This window comes from Engystomops pustulosus, chromosome 5 (genome assembly GCF_040894005.1).
Source record: "Engystomops pustulosus chromosome 5, aEngPut4.maternal, whole genome shotgun sequence".
Lineage (NCBI taxonomy): Eukaryota > Metazoa > Chordata > Amphibia > Anura > Leptodactylidae > Engystomops > Engystomops pustulosus.
In genome coordinates, this window is record NC_092415.1 from 7,516,763 (window position 1) to 7,526,031 (window position 9,269).

Below are 9,269 nucleotides of genomic sequence, written 5' to 3' on the forward strand. Positions count from 1 at the left end.
CTCGGAACTCATAGATTGTAGGAAATCGGGAGGGAGCTTATCCGGAAAGTTCTACATGTCTTACACAAAGTGGGGAATTGGGAGCTCGTAGACTCCCTGTAAGAAATTTGCATTTAAATATGCACCGATGCATTCTAGATCGTTAAAGGGACGGTGACTGCGAGAGTTGACCCCATCCAGGGGGTCATAGGGTCACCTGCTGCTTTCTCCATCCTCCGACACTTCCAGTGAAGGATTTGAGGTTCCATTGCTCTAGCGACCGCTCATCCTTCCGATCAATGGGGGCCCTAATACTGGGGAGTCAGAAATATCCCTTTAATGAATAAAGGCTCAAAATCTGCACCAAAAGCCAATAATGTTGCATTTTTGATTAAAAAAAAAAATTCTGAAAAAAAACTCCACCTTCTGGATGTTTGTAACGTCTCCATCTCATCTCCCTAGTAACGGACGGGTCCTTATTGTAAAGGCAGAAAAATGATTTTTTTTAAAAAAATGTAACATTTTTATCAAGTTTCCGCTTATTATGTGCTCATCACATAAGATTATGGAGAAACTCGGGCAATTCGGATCTCAAAACATTTCACTTTGTCCACCTGTGAACTCTCCATCTTGATATGGACAATCCCTTTAAGGCCCTCCTGAGGTAGCCCCTGATATTGATGCCCCCCCCCCCGGAACACCCCCTTACCAACCACAGAGATCTCATCTGACATAGAAGTCTATGCTGAGGGGAGGGGGAGAAGTGAGTGTCAGCAGCAGGGAGTGCACAGGAGATGCTGGCACAGAGGAAAGCTGTGTTACATAACATCCAGAATCATTGTTACCCTGTGGGGTGCACACACTGGTTAAATTATGGCAACTGCAAAAGATCAAAATTTGTGATTACTGTAGTATTTAGCCAAAAACCTGCTACAGCTTTTGGGTGGGACAGTGCAGCAGTTTAATGCACAGAGACCAGAGCACAGCAGTGTAAGGAAAGGCCCCCTGTGCACATGGAGGCGCTACATTCCTGGAATATAAATCCATAGATCACAGTCCTGCTTCTACTAACAACATACACAACAGTATAATGACACGTCTCTCCAGGGACAATACCTTTACTTGGGATGTAGAGAGCACAGCACAGCAGTGTCAGGCCGAGCTCCCAGTGCACATGGACGAGATAGAATTCTGGAAGATAAATCCATAAATCACAGTCCTACTGCTACTCACAACATACACAATGGTAATATTACACATCTTTTCAGGGACAGTATATAACACTGGATGTAGAGAGCGCAGCAGTGTGAGGACATGCTCCCCGCTGCACATGGACGAGCTAAAATCCTGGAATATAAATCCATAAATCACAGTCCTGCTGCTACTAACATCATACACAATGGTAATATTACACATCTTTCCAGGAACAATGGATGTAGAGAGCACAGCAGTGTGAGGTCACACCCCCAGTGCACTTGGAGAAGCTACAATCCTAGAATATATAAATCCATATTTCACAATACTGCTTCTACTAACAACGGTATGCTTACCCATCTTTCCAGGGAAAATACATCACACTGGTTGCACAGAGCACAGCGGTGTGAGGACAAACTTCCAGTGCAGTTGGAGAAGCTACAACCCTAAATATATACAACCATAAATATATATTTCACAGTCCCGCTGTTACTGACATACACTATGGTCTGATTACACAACTCTTCAAGGGCAATGCATAACACTGGCTGCAGAGAGCACAGAGCACAGCAGTGTGAGGTCTGATTACACATCTCTCCAGGGACAATACATAACACTGGCTACAGAGAGCACAGAGCACAGCAGTGTGAGGTCTGATTACACATCTCTCCAGGGACAATACATAACACTGGCTGCAGAGAGCACAGAGCACAGCAGTGTGAGGTCTGATTACACATCTCTCCAGGGACAATACATAACACTGGCTGCAGAGAGCACAGAGCACAGCAGTGTGAGGTCTGACTACACATCTCTCCAGGGACAATACATAACAGTGGCTGCAGAGAGCACAGAGCACAGCAGTGTGAGGTCTGATTACACATCTCTCCAGGGACAATACATAACAGTGGCTGCAGAGAGCACAGAGCACAGCAGTGTGAGGTCTGATCACACATCTCTCCAGGGACAATACATAACACTGGCTGCAGAGAGCACAGAGCACAGCAGTGTGAGGTCTGATTACACATCTCTCCAGGGACAGTACATAACACTGGCTGCAGAGAGCACAGAGCACAGCAGTGTGAGGTCTGATTACACATCTCTCCAGGGACAATACATAACACTGGCTGCAGAGAGCACAGAGCACAGCAGTGTGAGGTCTGATTACACATCTCTCCAGGGACAATACATAACACTGGCTGCAGAGAGCACAGAGCACAGCAGTGTGAGGTCTGATTACACATCTCTCCAGGGACAATACATAACACTGGCTGCACAGAGCACAGCAGTGTGAGGTCTGATTACACATCTCTCCAGGGACAGTACATAACACTGGCTGCAGCGAGCACAGAGCACAGCAGTGTGAGGTCTGATTACACATCTCTCCAGGGACAATACATAACACTGGCTGCAGAGAGCACAGAGCACAGCAGTGTGAGGTCTGATTACACATCTCTCCAGGGACAATACATAACACTGGCTGCAGAGAGCACAGAGCACAGCAGTGTGAGGTCTGATTACACATCTCTCCAGGGACTATACCTAACACTGGCTGCAGAGAGCAAAGAGCACAGCAGTGTGAGGACATCCACCCCCGCCCCACCCCAGTGAATTTGTAAAATTTACAATCGTGGAATATAAAGGTCTGACTAGAGATCTCTGCTGGCTGCAGTCTGAATAGTCACACCTGCTGACAGGTTCCCTTTAAGGCATTGCTTTGTGCCTCTCACGCCTCATCCTTATCAATATGCGAGGATGAAATGGATTTATGGTAATTATTACATGGCCCCTCCCCCAATCCATGTTTCGGTTTCTGGATGTTGCGCCATTTTTGCCCAGTCCCTTTTCTTCTTGCCCTCCAGGGAATTCCAGCTATTTGCCGGTCCTTCTGCTGGCGCTCGGCTCAATCCTTTGCATTGTCCTCTTCCTGGAATATCTTAAGCCTCCTAAGCACATTGCTGGTGCGCGCCGGCGTCTCTGTAATCCGCATCTCGTGGCGTTTAAGAATCTTTTCTTCCAGGATTTTTTTTTTTTTTATACATTTGTATATCAATTCATAATTCTGCATTTTTTGGATCCAGAATTCCCAATGAAACTTCTCATACAGAACCTGTGCGGTGTAATCACATGATGTAGCAGAGCTGGATCTGTTATTCTGCGCATTTCCTTAAAGGGGCTGTCCTGAGGTTGAAAAACATGGCTGATTTCTTACAAAAACAGCGCCACCGCTGACCATGGTTGTTGCCGGTATTGCAGCTCAGCTTTATAGAGATGAATGGAGCTTAGAGGCGATACCACACACTGCCTGTGGTCAGGAGAGGAGCTGTTTTTTGAAGTCATCAGCCATGTTTTTCAACCACTGGACAATCCCTTTAAATTTAAAGTCTATTTTATATACATATAAAGTGAGTGTTCTTCACCTAAACTGTAGGGATTGGGTGGCTTAGCAGAGCCCATCTATTCGTTCTCTGCTGCCCCAGGGTGTAGTGTAGCTCTCCCAGATGGAAGCTGTAGGGTCTGCACAATGACCTAGCAAATGACAAACTCGGCTCTGCTACATCCGCATAGTTTATATTGATTATTCTTATAGAAATATGGCCGTGTAGGCAGAACAATGGGCAGATAAGCTGAAAGGGGGATTCTGACTGCCATTTAAGAATTCTTAACATCTTCCGAAAATGTATTTATTTTTTTTAAAGGATTATTCTGGGGGAAAAAAAGCTGTTCTAGATCCGTGTGGGCGGGGCTTTTTCATGTTCCACCCCTGCAGATCCTGTAATAGACAAAAGTCCAATTCTTCTCTTGACCAAGTCCCGAAATGTCTCAGGAAGTTGATTAATTTCATACTATATTATCAGGAGCTATGACTTACTGAGCTTAATGCCCAATTCCATCCCCTGAAATTCCTTTACAAATGTTAAAGGGATATTTTCCCACCTCCATTACTTTTAATTGGTGCCACTCTGCTTATTCTTGTCCGACCTGAATATTTTTCGCTGTCTCCTACCATTACCCAGAAATCAGAGTCCTCAATTTAGGCTCCATACTGCCAAGTGGGCGGAGTAAACAGCCTAGGACAGCCCACCTGACACTAGACAGCCGAATTAGCATATTGGGTGCAGAAACTAAGGATTGCTAGTGATTACTCGGGAAGGGTAGACAAGAGATTCCTACTGCACCGGAATCAGTGGAGACGCAGCTTCTAAACAAAGCAAAGCCTTAGAGGCGATGGAAGATCCCTCGAAGCCGTTTTCCTGATATATTGTAATGTCTTAGCAGGGAAAGTCTTATGTTTCTCTGTTCCCCGTGGTTCAGGGTAATGTCCTGCACACAGGAGCAGCCGCCATGTCTGGGACACGAGAGTGGGGTAATGGCGCCCACACCTGGTCACCGCTCTTACTGCCCATCACCTTGTGTGTTCTCTCTGCCCTGATCCAGTTCTCTCTACTTAACAAGGACAAGTAATCTTCAAGGTGGGAGGGCGGCGGTGGTGGAATGTTAAGTAGTCAGACATGTGTGGAAACCTTAGCCGTGTCATGAGGATATCCTATATATGTAGCCGCTCCGCTCTGAGGCCCCAGTTCCTGCAGGATTGGGAGTCAGGAGATGAAATGATATCCTTGTGACCAGGGACATGTGCTGCTTGTGCGGATCGGGACTCTGCGTCCTGACAGTAAATGGCGCTGATCATGCGTCTCCTGTCCCGTAAATGTGAGGGTCATAGGATGAGTTCATTTATAGGGTCCAGAGTTGCTGGTTTTAAAGGGATCCCCAAAAATATAAATCCTTCAACCTTCATCTTGGAAAGTTGAGTGCCAACCAATATGGAGAGGTTGTACGCCGCCCCCTACTGATGACATCGCACAGAATCTGGTGTATAAGGAGTTAGAAAATATTCATTATATATTTTAAAGTTTCAGATTTCCCTACAGACTTTGTATAAGTCACTATCTCTGCTTGGTGACGGGAATGGGAACTTATATTGTTAACTTCTGGTGGATGCAAATGAGTCATAGACAGTGATTAGTGAGTGGAGCTCAGCTGGATGATCTCACGACTACACTGTGGTTATGAGGCTGCGTTCACACGTGGCGTTTGCATTGCGTTTTGAAATGCAATACAACAGCTGAGGAGATTTGCTTATTACATTGCTGTTAACCTTTCCAAATGTCAGTTATAACGCAGCATGTTAACAAAACGTAAACATGTTAACAAAATAGTAAACATGAATGCAATTTTAATGCCTGCGTTAACGTTGCGTTTGCAATATAATGAGCCAAATCGTCTCTTCTCAGCTTTTGTATTGCGTTTCTAAACGCAACGTAAACACCACGTGTGAACGCAGCCTCAGGAACCCTGTGCATCCAATCACCGGAAGTAAACAATGGCGGTTCCCATTCCGTATAGGCAAGCCGAGATCCCGGGAGACGTGATAAATCGAGTATAATATTACATTGTAGAACTTTTCAGCCTTCATTTGCCAAAAGCGGAATCCCCCTTTAATGAGGGTCGCGCTCCACACCCTTCAAGTTTTGCAATAATGCGTCAACCTCGGATTTCATGACCTGTCAATCACATGTGCGGAATATGGAAGCCTGCATCTGCCAAAATAATGGGGGGGTCCCCTTCTCATTACAAGGATATAGCAACACTTTATCATAGGTGGGGTCTGACTCGTAGCCCCCCTATAGATCCTAAGGGAGAAGCAGCAGCAGTGCCGGGACCTCTGTACCCCAGTGCCCCCCTACATTTCCAGCATTGGGGGAGGTCAGACCCCCACTTATTGTAAGGGGATAGTATAGATAGACCATGGAGAGGTCCCACTACTTCTACTTCTAATCCGATGGGAGTTCCTGTCTCGTCTCCACCACATTTTTTTTTGCAAATTTGTTCCGCTGCTAATTTCTACTGGATTTTCGGACTGCGTCTCGTCCCCGTGCGTCGTGCGTGATGGAAGTTTCTGTCTGTGACTTTGTAAAACAAAAAAATAATAAATTGTTACAATTTTCTGCCTCTGTTTCTGTTTGTTTTCCTTATCACAGGATGAAGAATGGAAGAGCGCAACATTGTATCACAGGGGATCGAGACCCCTACAAGGAACTTTTAAGTAGAGGATTCATTCATAGTTGTGCTGTACTGCCCCCTGCAGGAGAGACCTGGCACAGCACTGCATCCAGTCATATTAATAAGTTCAGTTTATTATGAAGACTCTCAGTTTTAGCTGATGGAGGGTGGCGATCCCCCTCCCCAATGTCATGAGCGGTGGGTAACCCATGACAATCTGTCAATAACTGCTGCAGTTTTTAACTTTTGCAATACAAATCAGTGACCAGATTTCTATCTTTGGAATTAGTTATAGAAAATAATATATGACTTCCCATAAACAGCACCACACCTGTCCACAGGCTGTTTCTGGTATTACAACTTAATCCAATAAACTTCAATGTTTACATAAAATGGGGCAGATTTACTTACCCGGTCCATTCGCGATCCAGCGGCGCGTTCTCTGCGGTGGATTCGGGTCTTCTGGCGATTCACTCCGACGTCCACCAGGTGTCGCTGCTGTGTTGAAGTCCGCCGAGGCCCGCTGGAGTTCATGTTCCATTGCTGGGTGAAGGTAAGCGCGTGTCCAGTGACACTTATTTTCCGAATCCGTCGGGTCTTCGTACGGCCACGCCGCCCGATTTCCGTTGCGTGCATGCCGGCGCCGATGCGCCACAATCCGATCGCGTGCGCCAAAATCCGAGGCAATACAGGGAAAATCGGTGCAAAAGGAAAAATTTGCGTAACCTGCTGGAAAAACGCGATTCGGGCCCTTAGTAAATGACCCCCAATGTCTATCTGCAGCTCCCTCTCCTCTGCATTGCACTAGATATAAGGGAGAACATACAATGTGAATCTGCAGCTCTCTCCTCCCTCTCCTCTGCATTGCACCAAATGGAAGGTAAAATATACAATGTGCAGCTGCAGCTCCCTCCTCCCTCTCCTCTGCATTGCACTAGATATAAGGGAGAACATACAATGTGAATCTGCAGCTCTCTCCTCCCTCTCCTCTGCATTGCACCAAATGGAAGGTAAAATATACAATGTGCAGCTCCCTCCTCCCTCTCCTCTGCATTGCACTAGATATAAGGGAGAATATACAATGTGCAGCTGCATCTCCCTCCTCCCTCTCCTCTGCATTGCACTAGATAGAAGGGAGAATATACAATGTGCATCTGCAGCTCCATCCTCCCTTTCATCTGCATTGCACCAAATGGAAGGTAGAATATACAATGTGCAGCTGCAGCTCCCTCCTCCCTTTCCCCTGCATTGCACTAGATAGAAGGGAGAACATACAATGTGCATCTGCAGCTCCCTCCTCCCTTTCCCCTGCATTGCACTAGATATAAGGGAGAACATACAATGTGCATCTGCAGCTCCCTCCTCCCTTTCCTTTGCATTGCACTAGATATAAGGGAGAACATACAATGTGCATCTGCAGCTCCCTCCTCCCTTTCCCCTGCATTGCACTAGATAGAAGGGAGAACATACAATGTGCATCTGCAGCTCCCTCCTCCCTTTCCCCTGCATTGCACTAGATAGAAGGGAGAACATACAATGTGCATCTGCAGCTCCCTCCTCCCTTTCCCCTGCATTGCACTAGATAGAAGGGAGAACATACAATGTGAAGCTGCACTTCACCGTCCTGTTATAATGTTGATAATCGTCCAGCTCATTCTATTTCTGTCGGTGACAGACGCAGCTTTGTCACATGGAACAATCTGTTTCCTTATTTACATCTCCTCATCCTTCCTTGGTTGAAAACCAGCAACAATCCTCTGCACCTGACATTACATTATGGGGGAACAGCCTCCCCCTCCCCCCCCCCATTATTCCCCATCATCCATGTGTTACTATTATCCCATTGTCACATGTAACATCTGCATGTAGCATCATCACACGTTTCCTGTCTATCGCAACATTGTATATGTTATTGTATTGTATACAGGAACACTGCTGTCTCTGTATTGGACAATATGAGGTAGGCATGGCCATTCCCTGACTGCAGGGGGCAGTATAATGACAGGGTTACTGGCCCTTCAAGCCTTGATGATATACATATTAGTTGTAATACAGTTGGAAATAGGATGGGGTTAATACTAATATTGTAATACGGGGATCTTATGAGGTGCCCTCCCAAAACCTCTTTCTTTTTGGTTTCAGCTCTTGAGCTCCCCCTAGGGGTGACTGAAGGCAGCAGGGAATTTTAATATTCATCTTCATGTCTATGCAGTGGATTTGGAGCTTTGACTTTGAGGCTGGATATTCACTGTGAGAATGAATGGAATGAATAAATCTGTGTCCTGGTAACTTCATGCTGTGGATAATGTAGCTCTGTGATGACTAATACTTTACAATAGTGTATAGTGAACAGGGCAGACACAATGGAAATGGAGCTTCCCCCAAACTAGTGGGACACACACCCCTCTCACTACCCGGTAATCTCCTTCCAGATCTGGCAGTCTAGGTATCATAAATACTCACACATGCTCTCTGCATTGAGATTTATGATACCTCCTGCCCCAGACATGCCTACCTACCCCACCCTGTCCAGGGATCATTACACTTTTACAAGTAATGGAGGCTGTGGAGACAACTCGATGTGCAGGGGTATAGTATTGTCCTGCGCATGTCTGAATGGAGGAGGTTGTAAATTATAGTTATCTACATAGAGCTGAGCTGCTGTATCTAAGCTGCCATCAGATAGACATCCACTTTACATAGAGCTGCTGTATCTAAGCTTCTATTATATAGGTTTGTATTATACATAAAGCTGAGCTCTTGTATATATTGGTCTAAAATAATGAACCATGACTGCGTGTTGGCACTATAAAAGTTCTAGTTACGTGGTTTATTTTGTAAGAAACATACATTTCTTTTCTTTTCCGCATGCCTCTTCCTCCACTCAAAAAAGTGGAGATGGAAAAAAAATAATTGCTTAAAGTCTAATCCAACAAGTCCATATAGGGTTAATTATCAGGTAGGGTCCACTTATGATTATAGTCGACCCCTGCTCCATGTAATGCTGTGTGATGCAAGGAGTCAATAATACCTCC